This window comes from Leguminivora glycinivorella, chromosome 14 (assembly GCF_023078275.1).
Source record: "Leguminivora glycinivorella isolate SPB_JAAS2020 chromosome 14, LegGlyc_1.1, whole genome shotgun sequence".
Taxonomy (NCBI): Eukaryota; Metazoa; Arthropoda; class Insecta; order Lepidoptera; family Tortricidae; genus Leguminivora; species Leguminivora glycinivorella.
The window spans coordinates 8,193,138-8,210,142 of record NC_062984.1 but is presented as its reverse complement, the minus strand read 5'-3'; the positions used below and the strand labels follow the sequence as shown (position 1 = coordinate 8,210,142).

The 17,005-nt window shown below is 36.5% G+C and overlaps 1 protein-coding gene across 2 annotated transcripts in view; it reads right to left on the bottom strand.

The window, feature by feature from the left end:
- The window catches only part of LOC125233303, a 214,584-nt gene that overhangs the window by 166,259 nt on the left and 31,320 nt on the right, over positions 1–17,005 (bottom strand). For both annotated transcript variants that reach the window (XM_048139264.1, XM_048139265.1), the window contains exon 2: positions 3,473–3,506. The gene's annotated coding sequence lies outside the window, so the exon portion shown is untranslated. The remainder of the gene's footprint in view (positions 1–3,472; positions 3,507–17,005) is intronic.

The window sequence follows — 17,005 nt, the reverse complement described above, 5'->3', positions numbered from 1 at the left end:
GTTCACGGAACTTTGTTAAAGAAAGTAAATTTGCAATTTGCATTTGCAAGCGCGGCAGTAATTGGACTTTCATTGACAATCGAATCAGAGACGAGAGTGAAATAAAGAGATACAGGATTCAAATTTAACATTTAATTTGTTCTTATAGTCACAGTATAATAAAGAGTACTATCGTAAAGTATGGCCACTCCCGCTCCCCGCTGAAAGTGCCGCCCACCCCCTCTCGGTTACCTCACAGTTACCGCCTGTCAAAAACACAAACAGTCGACCTGTCATATTTCACTCATACAAGCATAGTACGCGTTCACCTACACGAGCTAAGACTGTATGCTAGGAATGCGCCTCATTCAATATATTTGGTCGCCAGTGTCCGAGGTGTGTTAAAGTATTAATGGCAGCGCCATCTCTCTTCGCTAGCTTAATATCACCTGAGTTGATTCAGCTAGGATGTTGAACCATACAGGCCCCGTAGCCGAATGGCATTTCTGCGACGCGAAACGAAAACGAAACGCCGCAAAAAATAGTCTGGCTCTGTCCCGCCAATACGCAAGAGCGATAGAGATAGATATCTACCAGCGTTTCGTTTCGTGAGCGTTTGTGCCATTCGGCTATGCACTCTGTTCTACCTCAGGGATGGCAGGGGGGGGCAACAAACCTTCGCAAATTGTCATATATTATATGTACTTGGAATTTTCGACCTTTGCCACCCTGACCCGGTTTAGACATTCGACCGGTAAACGGAGGACGCTGGTTACTTTAATGATGTTCATAATTTTGATACGTACGTTACATATTACCAGTCTATATTTCTACTCTTGTCTCTTTAATTTGTAAATCAAATGGTTTGAGTGAACTAAATTAGTCTGAAATTTAAGATACTGGACATAAAGAGTTGAAACTTTAGCAATGGGCTTTGTTAAAAAATATTTTTGCAAAACTTGACTAAAGCCTTTTAAAAAACATACACCATTTTAGAGCACAGCATCATAGCCATCTTAAAAGACAATGCCAAGTGGAAACTTTGCATTGTAACCTCTGTGAAACATCTATTATGTATTTCCATCACACTCGCACAGTACATGTGCAATTGCACGCAGGCGGATCCGACACTGATAAAATAAATAATAATCTGTGTTGAAAAAATAATAGCTAGCTTCAAAAACCAGGGGACTGATTTCTGAATTTCGAACGCATGAATTCGCCGTTCGAAAGTCTGTGGAAAACGACGTATGCTACGACTTTCGAACGGCGAATTCATGCGTTCGATATTCAAAATCGGTCCCCAGGGAGGAAATAGTCGACAGCGTTTGTATGAATAATTGACCCTCCTGTTGCTTCTTAAGAGTTGCAAGTTTTCAAACACATAAGCAGGAGCTAAACTCCTCTGGCAGTTTATACCTATTACTCGGCTATTAAACTCAGATCACCACCGGATTAGCATAATGACCGGCCGGCCGTGTTATTTGAACCAACTGTATTATATTTACCTATGATTTAGCAGCTGGTTTTATTTGCAAATGTGGATGTCTTTTAGACACGCACATTGGCTTTTCTGGGAAATTCTTCCTGTTTTATTTCACTGATTATATTTAAAGTCACTCACAGGACGAGCTCGATAAAATAACATTATTTTGCCTATTTTCCGAAGTTTCAGTAGAAGTTTTATACATAGGTACAATCAGTGAATGACTATATCTATAATATTGGGTTGGTAAGAAAGTAATGAGCGAATCATAACCAATATTGTAATTTTTATTTAATTTATTATTTTAATCATTTATCAAAAATATAACGGCCTTCGTTATCTACTACTTGTCTCCATCGTTCTGGTAAAGAATGAATAGCATCGGCGAAGAAGTTCTTAGGTTTAGATTCAAAAAGCTCAGCTATGTACTGTCGTAGATGGGCTTGATCATCGAACTTTTTTTCATTCAAGGCATTGCTTAGCGATCTGAAGAATGCGTAATCCGTAGGTGCCAAGTCTGGAGAGTACGGTGGATGAGGTATCACTTTCCAACCTAGCTCCAATAGCTTTAGCCGAGTCACTTTTGCAATGTGTGGGCGAGCATTGTCGTGTAAGAAAAAAACTTTAGCATGCTGTGGCCGATTCTGACAGATTTTTTGGTTTAAATTTTCAAGCTGATTACAGTACCTATACTGATGCGGTAACAGTCATTCCACTTGGTAGGAGTTCCCAGTGAATAATACCATGAATATCCCACCAAACGGACAGAATAACTTTTTTCGGGTGAGGCTCTGTTTTTGGTGCCTCTATTCCTTTTTCGTTTGGAGCTAGCCACTGACGTTTGCGTGTGTGATTTATATATAAGACCCATTTTTCATCTCCAGTGATAAGATGGTCCAACCAGTTGAATGTGCGGCGAAAAGACAGAAGTTGTATGCAGATATCGGCACGGCGGTTTAGTTGATCTGTATCAAGTTCGTGCGGTATCCAAACACTGTATTTGTAGTTTTTTCCCAACTCGTGTAAATGTGTTTCTATGGTGACATGAGAGCAGCCTAACTCGGTAGCAAGAGTATGACTCGTTAGCCTCGGATCTCCTTCAATTAAGGTTTTTAATTTGGCTACATCAATCTTCACCGGTCGACCAGACTTAGGTTGATCTGATAATGAAAAGTCGCCACTACGAAACCGCTGGAACCATCGTTTCGCCGTGGCCTCAGACACACCTTCAGGAGCAACACGCTGACATATATTACGCAATGCTTCGGCGGCTGAATGGCCAGACTGAAATTCATATAGTAAGCAATGCCTTACATGCACTTTTAATTCGTCCATTTTCTTCCTTATATTAGCTCGGCGACAGCTAGTGAATGACTGACGAGAAACTGTGCGACTCGCCCTTTATATACTTTCGACCATAGAAGATTCTAGAACTCTCTCAAAAATTTTATGTGGAATTCAATCGATCGCTCATTACTTTCTTACCAACCCAATATTTTGTATTCTATATTATTACTGCACTTTATAAAAGAAAGTACCTCGCTGCGTCGGTCTGTGTGTTTCTTCATTTACTCGCTATGAACTCAAAAATTATTGAGCGTTTTTTCAAGCATTTTATACTTATGAATATAGTTATCGTTGAAGAATATTTGAAGAATACTTTCACCAGAAACGATAGCTAATTTAGTTAAAATTTTATTTTAAGACAAAAATTATTATATAATAATATAAAACAAATTAAAATAATAGCAAACTAAAACAAAATAAAATGGTGCATTACAAATTACAATACAAGTACAAAAAATATAAAGTTCAAAATTAGTGGTCATAAATTAAAACTTAAACAAAGAGGAGTGTTTTGAATCGACAATTGCACTAGCAGTTATTGTACAATTTTAAAGTCTATATGGCCCTTCAAAGTTTCAACATAGGCACATAAAGTACCATTTCTCGCACTAGTGCGATAAAGTTGAACAATGTACTGATAAAATAATAAAATATACATACCAAGAATAATTCTTCCGTGATAACCGGCAATTACCTGAAATAAAGAAAATCATTAATTATAGAATTCTAGTCATTAGTCAAATACGTTTTCTCATTTGTGAAATTAGCTCATTAAATCTAGAGATTAACTGAATGTAGTATAATAGGCTACTTGCCTCCTAGTCAAATCAGCTTCTTTTTAAGAACTGTCAAAACGAATTTGAACAACTTGCTAATATGGTATTAATAAGAGTATAAAATAACTATTATTTTAAGAACAGTCAAGTTCCCTATATAAATACACAAATGTTTTCTTTTACATTGCCTCCCTTGTTGCACAATAGTAAGGTACTAGTACTCGACGCTGCACTAGTATTCGACATGGGTACTCTATCGCAAAGGCATCTTCTGGGCGAGCTCACTCCATCGTAGGCCACGTCTTTGCCTTTGGCTAGTCTGTGGCCAAGAGTAAGCCCATTTATAATAATAAAAAAAAAAAGTTAAATTTGAACAACGAATATTATTGTAATTCTATATTCGTTCCTTGTCACTTTGACATAAAGTGCCCATGTCGAATACTAGTTCAATGTCAAGCATTCGTACAGTGGGCCAAAAAAGCGGTCAACCAGTTTTGAGAAAAGTTTATGTGAGCTCTAACGATCGCTAAGGTTGACTTGACACGTGGCATAACGTAAATATCATATATAGGCAGAGCAATATGCTAGTTGCCTATACTTAAAATAAAATATTTTATGCACTGCACGAAATAAATCACCACTTAATTAGAAGAAAAATATGGACAGTAGTTATGTTTAAACATAATTTCTATTTAATAAGTCAAAGAGAAAGATAAAGTTAATGAATTGACCCTGACGTCACTCCTCAGTATTTCATAGTAATTCCATATTAGCAAATCGTTTTCACAGTTCTGAAAAAGAAGCTGATTTGACCAGTAGGAAAGTAGCCTATTGTCACACAAGTGGAAATCGACATTTTTATCTCATGATGTTCAAACGAACCTCAACCACGGTTTTTTGGTCGACTGTACATTCAACTTTATTTTTATTTACCGGTCTTTGGCCCGAGTAAGTAGATGTGTTAATATTTTTAGACAGGACTATACCAGTCTGCGTCAGAGTTGCTGCCAATTAAAATAGGGCCAGTTTTTATCGAACCCACCTAAAGGTCAAGAATTCGTAGCAATCGCGAACGGGGATCGTTATTGCTACATCCACACTAATATTATAAATGGGAAAGTGTGTGTCTGTTTGTTTGTCCGTCTTTCACGGAAAAACGGAGCGACTAATTGATGTGATTTTTGAAATGGAGATAGTTGAAGGGATGGAGAGTGACATGGTTACTTTTTGTCCCTTTCTAACGCCAGCGAAGCCGCGGGAAAAAGCTAGTAATATTATAAATGGAAAAGTGTGTGTGTTTGTTTGTTTGTCCGTCTTTCACGGCAAAACGGAGCGACGAATCGACGTGATTTTAGGTGGAGATATTTGAAGAGACGGAAAGTGACATAGGCTACTTTTTGTCTTTTTCTAACCCCCCACTTCCCTAAAATGGGGGTGGAAGTTTGTATAGAGCATTCCACAATTTTCGAATTTAACGCGAGCGAAGCCGCGGGCAAATGCTAGTTTCGGTTTAATACTTTGATATTGAAATGCCAGCACAAAAGTATCTTGTTTAAGAGATGTATGTGCAAAAGGAAAATTTAAGAGTTGGCTCTGCTGGCTAAATTTTTTCGCGACTGCCTAAAGCAAAAAGAGTGAATTGATTCAGCGTTCATGTTTGGACGTATATGTGAGTTTCTTATCCCTTTAAGATATTTTAACGAAAAAATATATAAACTTTTATTTATTTTAAATTTTAAGTAACTCGAACTATGTTTAACGTTGTAAGTGTTAAGAGACATAATACAGGGTGTAAACCTAATACGGGCGAACCTCTTAACGGTGGTGAGTATAGGACATAAAAAATGGAATTAGATAACTTTTACTTAAAATTGAAATATTTTTTTTATCCATACAAAATAATTCGGCCCACAACGTAATGCAAACACACTCGCGTTAAACGCTCGTTGATAGTTGTCATTGATTGTCATCGCAACCACGTTTACTACATTGCTGCTGTGAAATTTTTCAAAAAATCATTACGGGGTGAAAATTAAGAGTCAGTCAGAAACACCTCTTAATTAATGATAGCAATATTGAATTATATGCCTGGTTTAATTTATCGCCCTTATTAGGTTTACGAGCTGTATATTTGAAAAAGGAAATGAACCAATGTGTATTTAAATATAATGTATTTATTTATTAACGTCGCCGTTTATGATTGAAGAAATGTCTTTTGACAATGACTGAAACCTGATACAGGTTATGAGAGATGGCGCCACCCTATTAGTCCATTGCACAGATAAAGAATTTCATACGTGAGAGCGAAAAGATGATATGTTTCTTCTCTCTCACACATATGAATGACAGTGAGACACTTGCACAGGCGCCGCCTGGGGGCCGATTTTTGAGTCTCACTGTCATTAAAATACCGGTTGAAAACGGTGAATTGCCTATTATTTTCAGTGACAATTTTCTGAATTCGAACGCCGTGAGACTCAAAAATCGGCCCCCTGGTGGGATAAAATGTCAGTGCGCCTCCTCATTTCTGTAGTTATTATTAAAATTTGATTAATAATTTGTACATGAAAGTAATCATTATAATAGAAGTAGCTATACGGTACAGCGGGGTAAATCTCGACTGGGGGGCAATTGTATCTGATCTATTTTTTCCATTATTACACTATGATGTTGACTTCTACATGTATCCACTGAACACGCCTACCATATATAACCGGTGGACACTCTATTTAATAATGCAAGCATTGTAAATCATGGAAAAAATGGACCAGTTACATTTGCCCCCTCAGTAGATTTGCCCCGCTGTACCTTATCCATACCTACTTATTTTATTTTTAATATTATAAACGGGAAAGTGTGTGTGACTGTTTGTTTGTCCGTCTTTCACGGGAAAACGGAGCGACGAAATGACGTAATTTTTTAGTGTGGAGGTAGTTGAAGGGATGAGAGTGATATAGGCTACTTTTTTCTCTTTCTAACCCTAACATTCCTAAAATGGGATCTAGAAGTTTATATGGAACATTCCGCAATCGAATTTAACGCGAGCGATGCCGCGGGCAAAAGCTAGTTATTACATACGTACCCCCTTATTCATAAACGCACACTAAAGTTATCAAGCCGATAAAGTTCGTTTGTCCCTTTTCGGCGTATTGGTGTGATAGAAAGGGACAAACGAACTTTATCGGCTTGATAACTTTAGTGGACGTTTATGAATAAGGGGGGTAGTCTTTACTATAGAAATCCGAAGTTTTCCTTGACAATAATAATTATTCACGATGCATGTAACTGCGTCGAAATATCGGGAGTTAGACAAAAATGTAAACATTTATGAGTGAGTGAGTATGTGGTCTATAGCCCGATCAATATAAGTTTAAGATTTTAAAAACGTTGTATTTAACAGCGACCCGATAAACCATGAAAACGAATATTGATTTTTTGACTTTATTACTTTTCAAAAAACTTGAAACATGTATTTAGTCATAAGAGGCGAATTTAGTGCTCCTCTACACTATATAAGGAACGTGAAAGGACCAGCGGTTTTCCGCTGTGCGTTGATATTAACCGTATTCAGTCATATGTCTTAAGGAATCTTCCTGTGAAGTTTCAATCATGCATTCAAACTCAAAACCAAAAATTAAAACTTATTTCGGAAAATTGCAAAGAGACCGGTTTTAAAACCTTTATTTGTAATATTGTACAATCTTGAAAGATCACGATCACAAAGATGTTGTGCGACAATGTTACTCAAACATTAAACAAATGTTTGCATTAAACATCGCAAGTTTCCAAAACGCGTTAATCGCCAGCAATGAGCATAATTGTAAATAGTAGTCTTTGTACATAATTGGTGTAACATGGCCCGTAGCCAAAAGTACAATCGATGACACGATGACGAACGAGACTCAACTGTCTGTCATACCAATAATAATATAAAAGTACGATACCCATTGGGGGGGATGCAATATATGGTTAGTGTTAGTTTGATAATACAAATGCATAGTGGTAAAACATAGAATAGCGCTGACATTAGTGTATTTTCCCCTCACTAGCTCGGAAAAAGAGTGTTTAGTCCTTTAATACCAGCGGTAAAAACGCATTTTATCCACTAGTCATCAGGGTGAAGTAATTTGACCTTGAATAAAGAAATACAAATTAACTGCTTTAAAATTGATAAAAGTAGGTGAATCTAGTAACTAAGATGATTTACCACCTGTGTCTGGAAACAGTGATAAACGTATTTTTTTCGTTGTAGTTTCCTCGCTATAGTGACCGAAATTTTGCACTCGAAATGTATTTATTTTCTTCGTGAAAAAATTATGCAAGTGCAGGATTTATTACTCGTATGCATCGCTTCGCTCGTGGTTCAACTATAAAATCCTTTACTTGCTCGTTTTTCAATTCCACACTCGGTGTTAAAATACAACTTTGCCCCCTTGATAACAAATAATTTATGTATCACCTTTTCTGTAATGGTTAACAAAATAAAGATGATTGACTGATTGATTGATAATACATAGGTACGATACGAAGAGTGAACAAATGCACTATTGGCTACGGGCCTAGAACAATTAAAATCGCTATTCATTACTTGCCTTTGCTGGATATGTAATGTATTGCTTCTTTTTAGCATTATTTTATGAGAATGCCATTCCTCATTCTATGGTGTAAAAAAGATTGAGACTCTAGGAAAACTAAGTACACGCTATGAAATACTATAAACTGTTTTGCGAATCATATAGATTTTAATAGTATTAATATGCCGATCAAAAAATCATTAAATTTTTTTATAACTTTGTTTCGTTTCTAAAGCACAAATTACTTTCAAATTAATTTCAATACGACTGAAAGTTATATGGCCAAACCGCACGAATTCACATAAGTTTCCATACAAATTGCAATATGACTACAGTCCGTCTAATATTGTCTTCGGTTACCGCGATAGTTACTCATGAAATAAAACTATGGAAATGGATTAAATCGCGTAAATGAATTTACAATTCATCCCGACGTCGAAACGTCGAAAGTGTTCGAAACGTCGGTATGAATTGTAAATTCATTATACGCGATTTAATCCGTTTCCATAGTTTTATTACAGTCCGTCTATTATGGAAATACTTAACCGAACAAGTATTGAAATTTAAATATATCAAAACATACTAGACGCCTCCATCATAAGATTTAAAGTAATTATTTATTTTAATATGGCCTTTAGTTACCGCGATAGTTATTGAAATAAAACTATGGTCATATTATTTAAGAACCAGGCTTTTATTTACAGCGCAAGCTTCATCAACAAACCACTGTGAACGTCAAATAAAGCTACGCCGGCTCTAACCCTACGCCTCAGCCTCGAGAAGATTTCAGTCCCCCCTCAGTTGGGAGGGGTATCCACTATGGGACCGGCAAGAAACTCGGCGGGCAACTTCTTTTCAAAACATTACATCTTATAATTAACATGCATTAAATAACAAGATACAATTTAACATGCAAAAGTATTCATCAAAGAATGAACAGACTAGGTACTCCATGGAAATTAATTTCAATAATAGATGATCATATTATCACTGCTTTCATTCGAAGATAATTTACGTCGAAGAATTATAAATTATATTATTGCTTAATAATACGTCGTTCTTCTTCAGAGAAAACATATCAAATTGTCACAGAAGAAAAAGATAATATGAATCTCAATGTCATTAAATATGTAATTTACACAACATAAAATATAAAATATTTGATGTGCTTTCTTATCTGAACTGTGTCCTCTATTACATAAATATAACATTTAACATACGAGTTGACATTTATCTCGGACCGCGAGCAATTTGCTATTAATTTTAAATTATACGTGCAGTAACACCAGTCATGTTGACAAGTGGCGACCAATATAAATGCGGATCGAAGACGAATCCGACCTTTCAGAAGAAAAACAAAAGACGGTAATGTATTCTTACTGCCTCCAGTCCAGTGGTCGGGTTTATGTAAGGACCAGTGTAGGAAGACCTCAATATGTTGCCTTTGATATCCTTCTTACATCCGATATCGGATTGGATGATATTCAGACGCTCTTAGCAACGAGGCCATAAAATGGCTAATTGGCCTCAATTTGTACTTAGGTATGTATGCTTGCCTGCCTGATGTTTTATCATCTATCGCGCGACCATGCTTGCCTGCCATGCTACGTAGCCGGATGGCACAAACGCTCACGAAACGAACCGCTCGTAGATATCTATCTCTATCGCTCTTGCGTATTGGCGCGACAGAGACAGACTACCTTTCGCGGCGTTTCGTTTTCGTTTCGCATCGCAGAAATGCCATTCGGCTACGGGGGCAGGTCTCACAGGGCCTACCGCTAACAACAACGGTCGACGCGGCAGTCTGGATGGATACCTAGCCAATGTAAAAATCACAAGCTTACACTTTGTAAGCGTCTTGTAGCCAGCTCTCCTATTGTCCTCTGTAGTGGGGCATTTTCATTTTGGGTCCCCAAAATTAGCGTAAAAGTTGTTGACAACAAAAATTAACTCGCTGTCAGTTTTGTGACGACAATTAAGTATAAACTATGTCTAAAAATTTACTTTTTTCACATTCTGAATGTAGCTTATCGCTTAAAATTTATGTAATTAACACTAAAACAATATTGATATTAAAGTTTCATGCTTAATTATCGTCACAAAACTGACAGTGAGTTAATTTTTGTTGACAACTTACGCTAATTAGGAGGTCTCAAATTCTGACCAGACACCACTTCGATCGCACGAAGCTTCAACGGTTATCACATCGGCTAGGCTCATGCGCGGATCCAGGGGGGGGGTTCATTATCGCGGTTATCTAGACCACGTGACGGGGAGGGTTTTTACCCAGACTAGGCACGAAGCTGGATCCGCGCTTGGCTAGGCGGACTAGTGGCTGCCCGGTATGCTTATATACCTGTCTAAATTTAAACTTATGCGCTTTTTTATGACTACAGCAAATGGCCTATCAGATATTATTCGTGCCTTTATTAATTAACAATTTGATAGCTGACCACTGCAAAATAATTACAACGTTAAAAAATATTTACTACGACATGGTTCCATCTACAGTGATCAAGTAATCAAAATAGTATATTCAATTTAATGATGTGCAAATTGCGGAAACTTTCCAAACAAATCTTAAATTTCTTGAAAAACTCACGAAACTTTCACGAAAAATAAAGGGAATTTATGAAATGGAAAGTTTCCATCCATACGATTGTGCATTGTGCATACAAAGTGTGGAAAGTTTTCGAAGTTTTCCTATGTGAAAATTTCAGAATTTTGGAAACTAAGTATATTACAGAATATCAGTAAGTATATTACAGTTCAAGTGCGTAAACACTGATCGACACAAGCGTTCATTTGGAATAACAAGCTGTTAAGTTGACGTATTGTCGTTCCTCATCAAGACGATAAATGGACGGATAAAAGAAAACGACTGCTTTTTCTGTCGTCTTAAATTGACGAGAAGTTGTCCAAGTTTGAAGAACGCGAGGAAACATTTAAATATATTGCACTTAAAATAGAGTACTTATCATTAAAATGTTTAGCAGTCAAAGGAGTCCACCTGAGTAGGAATTTTAATGAAAATATATTTCAAGAATAAAGTACTTAGTCCTTTTAAAGCCTGGCCAGAAATATATGACTATTGTCAGGAGGGCGCTGTTATATAGTCTACTTGACCCTTTTTTAAAGTCTATTTCATATTATTTATTACTGTCCAATTAACCGAAAAAAAATACTACCATATTATATTACGACTTGAAAACCACAAAAAAAACATTTATAAAGTTTACTTTAATTAATTAGGCAAAAACATCATTAGCCATGTTAATCTATAGATTGTTTGCGCATGACGAAAATCGAATCGAGCACAAAATTTTCTGACATTTACGTAATGAGGCATAAAGTTCATCATTTCAGTGATTGACTCGGCATGAAGTTAATTTAAATTCTATGAAGTCACTACACGTCTGACAGCGTTTTTGGTGGCCACACATTTTTAAACGAAATTAAAATAAATACACTTTTAATACCCAAAATTATAAACATTGGTTTCGCGTAAATACTACATAAACAATCATTTCTTGGATCAGAGTCTAGTAGCTTATTCTGATGGGGGTCACTCAGTTCAATGGATTACTAGTTTAATAAATTCCGCAAGATGGCGCGTACTCATATATGTCCGGTCAGGCTTTAGGTATTTCGTAATATTACTAGCACACAGGGCAGGATCTAGAGTAAAGCGAATGGACCGCCTGCTTTAGGCGTCAAACTGTAGAAGGCGCGTCAAAATGGCAAATCTTTCGTATATAACTGTACCAAAGATTTGCCCATCCTAGTGGTACCTATCTAGATTTATAAAAGTACACGCATTATTTCTGCATTTTTCTCTTAGGTTATTATTAGCTTTAGCTATGGAAACAAAGGAGCTCTGTTCGTTTTGTTTTTCTTCATTTAAAGATATTTTGCCATCTTATTACAATAATAACGACAAAAAAATGCCGAACCTAAAATAAAATCTCAAGCAGAGTTAACTGAGAAACTAGCTTCCTCTCTGCCCAACAGACCATATCAAATTAAACTGCATAATTGTATGCACTACGGTAACAAGCTAACTTATCTTCAAAACATTGTGATGAGATGAGTTTAAATACGCAAACTCTCATATTAGAACATGATCTATAAGTTCATAACAAATGTTTGAAAACTTGGTTCTTACAAACTAATTGGGTATTCAAGTTAACATCAAGAGAATGATTTTAGACGTTAGTTGGAAAATATTCACATAATTAACAAGGCAAAAATATTATCCGGGTATAAGTATCATAAAAGAGCTTGATCACGGTGTAGATTTTTTACAAAGCCCTAGGTAATTCAAAGGATTTTGATTATTAGGACCGATTAGTGATGTGCAAGTTGCGGAAACTTTCCAAAAAAATCTTAAATATATTGAAAAATTCATGAAACTTTCACGAAAAATAAAGGGAATTTAAATTTATGAAATGGAAAGTTTCCATCCATAATTGTCCATACAAAGTTTGTAAGGTTTCCGAAGTTTTCCTTTGTAAAAATTTCTGAATTTTGGAAACTTTCTATCGGCATAGCAGTAGGACCGATAGCCACAGTCGCCCGACAGTGACACACACTTCGCCGTTCATTGTCTGTTTAACAAGGAAATATTGACGCTGAGTAACAATGTTACTCATCATCAACCCAGAAATAGGCACAGAATTGTCAGTGTCAATGTCACTGTGGTGAATTAGCCCACTGATCACTAAGGCCGATAGTCCACTGTCATATGTTTATCATAGAAATATTAGCTTGGTCAACGAGCGATTCTAGATGGAATGGCCGAAAGCAGACAGTTTCACTACGGGATGTTGTTAGGGATAGTCTGGAGACATACATCTACATACTAAAAGTCCTTGGACTTTGGACCTGAGCTCGAAGAGGGGGGATGAAAAAGGTCCCATTTTTTGGTTTTTGCTCATATTTCAAAAACCATGCGTCATACGAAATTTTGGTTTACTACACTTTGAGAGCTTGCAAAATTCTCTATCACTTTGAACTATATACTTTTTTCTATTCTTAACCATATCTATCCATAACAACATCCCATAGTGAAACTTTCTGCTGTCGGCCATTCCACCAAGACCCCCCTTTTGAGCATTCATTGACTGATCTATATGATCATAGGTCTGTATGCCTCTCTTTTTCTCCATTGTGAAGCAAAAGGATGGCATGTTGCCTATGATCATATTTCTATGATAAACATAATATATGATAGAGGACTATCGGTCTAAGAAGTAAAGGTTAGAAATTAAATATTCCAGTAATTTTATTCCAGTACTTTCTTACTTCTTACTACTTACTTACTTACGTACCAATATAACTTGAATTAAGCAACTGGAATCATACCTCAGATCGCTCACGTTTCAGACTTGGCCTATTAATTAAACGGGTGCATTGAAAAAAAGAATCGGACATATAGACTAATGAGAAAACCAGCTTTCAATGCAGACATCTTTATTGATCATTCGGCATCTTGATACTACTATTGATAAACTCAACACTTACAATAATTGTTTGCTGGACAAGTTCTTGATACTTTGTTGGAGGATTTATTTAAAAAACTAGTGGAACTTGACCTATGCTTTTTTGTAACTATCGCGTGGGTGACGGTTATGTTAGACTGGAGAATGTGTGAGATCCAGTTTCAAATATAATGTCGTCATGAAATGAGACGGCGCGCGGGATAATTTATCATTGCTTTGCGTTTGCGCAGGGTGAGATAAATATGTCGATAAAATGTCTATCTACTAAAATGTATGAACTAAGTCACTGAGGTGGAATTGTAATAGTCTGGGATACTTGTTTCATGAGGTGTATATTAAAATAACCATAAATGAGTAATTCTTAAAGACGTGATCCAAATGTACAAAGTTTTTGGGAATAGGCTAGTTTCCTACTAGTCAAATCAGCTTCTTTAATTTTAAGAAATGTCAAAATGATTTGCTAATATGGAATTACTATGAAATACTAAGGAGTGACGTCACGGTCAATTCATTTACTTTATATTTTTCTCTTTGACTTATTAAATAGAAATTATGTTTAAACATAACTACTGTCCATATTATTTTTTTCTAATTATGTGGTGCTTTTTTTCGTGCACTGCATAAAATATTTTATTGTAATTATAGGAAACTATTGCTGAAATTATGACATTAACTAATCTGAATGTAATGCTCTTTTACTTAATTAGTCAAAAACAACATCAGCCATGTTAAAGTTAGTCTTAAGATTATCTGTGCTTGAAATTAACATTTTCTGACATTTAATAAAAGACATACATGTCATTTATTATTCAACAATCGACATGAAGTTAAGTTCGATTCCTATGACGTCAGTACATGACCTGAACCGTTTTTGGTGTCCATAAATAAATAAAAACATTTTTAATCAAAAATAAGAAGATGTAATGCACTTTTAATACCTGAAATCTATAAATATTGGTCTCTTAAGCCAAATCTACACCAAACAATGTTTTATTGTGCTAATTTTGATAGTCTATATAGTAGCCTAAACTTAACATGCACAACATTATCATACAGTTAGCCGTTTATCGTTTGTACACAGCTCACGCGTCCGCCATTTTAATTTTCAGTTCACACGACCGCGTTTCAGTGTCTTTAATATTGATGAGACCAAATTAGGTGCTTATGCTTGCTTGCTCTGCTTTTTTTTGCAAGATACGGATATGATTATGAAAGTTTTATTGTAATGTTTACTCATTATTTCTGTTTCGCGCTGTGTATAAATAAAATATTGAAATTAAATATTGGGGACACCTTACTCAGATCAACTTAGCCCCAAACTAAGCAAAGCTTGTACTACGAGTGCTAAACGACGATATACATACTTAAATAGATAAATACATACGTATATACATAGAAAACATCCATGACTCAGGAACAAATATCTGTGCTCATCACACAAATAAATGCCCTTACCAGGATTCGAACCCAGGACCGCGGACCAGCAGGCAGGGTCACTACCGACTGAGCCAGACCGGTCGTCAAAGTAGTACCTATATAATTAGTAATTTTTACAAACGTAAACATAACCCCGCCATCGCGTAGTACGCAAAAATGTAGGGTGTCCAAATGTCCATGTATTCAGATTCAGTGGCTATTACCTAATTTTAATGATATCATTAACTATTATAAATTAGAAGGTGAAGTAAATTCGATGAGACCTCTCGTATTGAATTCTATTTATGTTAATAATTAATATTTTTCGACTCCTGATTACCGATTTTTCACCGTGTATTTATGCAGGACAAGTCTGGAATAAAATACAAGTAAATGATGTGACACTATCCGAAGGAAGGAAACACATGTAGTTATGAATATTCAGTTATTCCTACCATACTGTATTAAAATTGCTGGAAAAGTTGTCTGAAGATGCTTACGATGAACAACGATTAGACAAAACCAAAGTATAATAAAGAGTACTATCGTACAGTATGGCCAATTGGTCACTCTCGCTCCCCGCTGAAAGTGCCGCCCACCCCCTCTTGGTTACCTCACAGTTACCGCCTGTCAAAAACACGATCAGTCGACCTGTCATATTTCACTCATACAAACATAGTACGCGTTCACCTACACGAGCTATAAGACTGTGTGCTAGGAATGCGCCTCTTTCAATATATTTTATCGCCAGTGTCCGAGGTGTGGACAAAACACAAATTCATTAGCATGCCAAATCGACGCCTTGTCACAGAATGTCAACCTGTTGTTGGTGCCTTCGACTGCTCATGTATGAGTATGACCTCACCGCTATGTCATTGCCAAGTTCTTTACTTCTTTAGTCAACGTCAATTACATTTATAAGTGCATGTTTACATGTTTCCAATAATGACAGAGTAAATAACCACGGAATTTTGCGCCTTAATCCATTGGAATAAGAAAATAAATTACATATTACTGGGCATTGTCTCTACTGCTCGCTGTCGTCAATTAAAACGTCAGGACGCGTAGGCAATATGCCAATCGTAGACGCAACGTATCGAACGAAACGCAACGGTTGCACGGCCCTATTCGATATATTATGTGGACTGCGTAAAATGTCGTTTTGTTAGGAAAACGTCATTCCTATAGACAGTCGCACGTAAAAAGTGATAGAGAGACACAAAGCGTTTTGCTGTCGTAGTGCAAGCGATTGTCACTTGTCTATGAACCCAATTGTCACAGAATAAGGAACAAAGTCAACATTACATGTGAATCTTATTACCAATTACTGCGTAATTACTGCTTGTGTGTGGCTTTATAGTGGCAAAGCATGCATGGAGATAGATTCCTACTAGCCGTTTTCTGGAACATCCAAGAAATTGTACAGAGAAGTGACTAAGATGGCTCGATTCTTAAACTGAATGTGAATGAGTTAAATTTATGTACAGCCAATCAATTTGAAACACTGGCCACTGTAGAACCTTTTCACAGTAGATATCAAAGTAACTTCCATGGCAAATAAAGCAACATTGATACCGATCAAACAGTCAACCAATTGGAACCATAAGCCACTCTACAACCATGTCAAAATGACAAGCAGTAAGAGATTTCTTATACAATCTGATTTATAACGTCACTATGACATAGTTCTACCACATCTCGGACACTGGCAATCAAATATATGAAAGAGGCGCGATCCTAACACACATTCTTAAGCTCTTGTAGGTGAACGCGTACCATGCTTGTATTCATGAGTGAGATATGACAGGTCGACTGTTAGGTATCGGATGTAAGAAGCCCCTGGCATCCGTTGGCTCGTTGGGTGGACGACATTCGAAAAACTGCGGGGAACTTCTGGATGAGATTAGCCCAGGACCGGGATAAGTG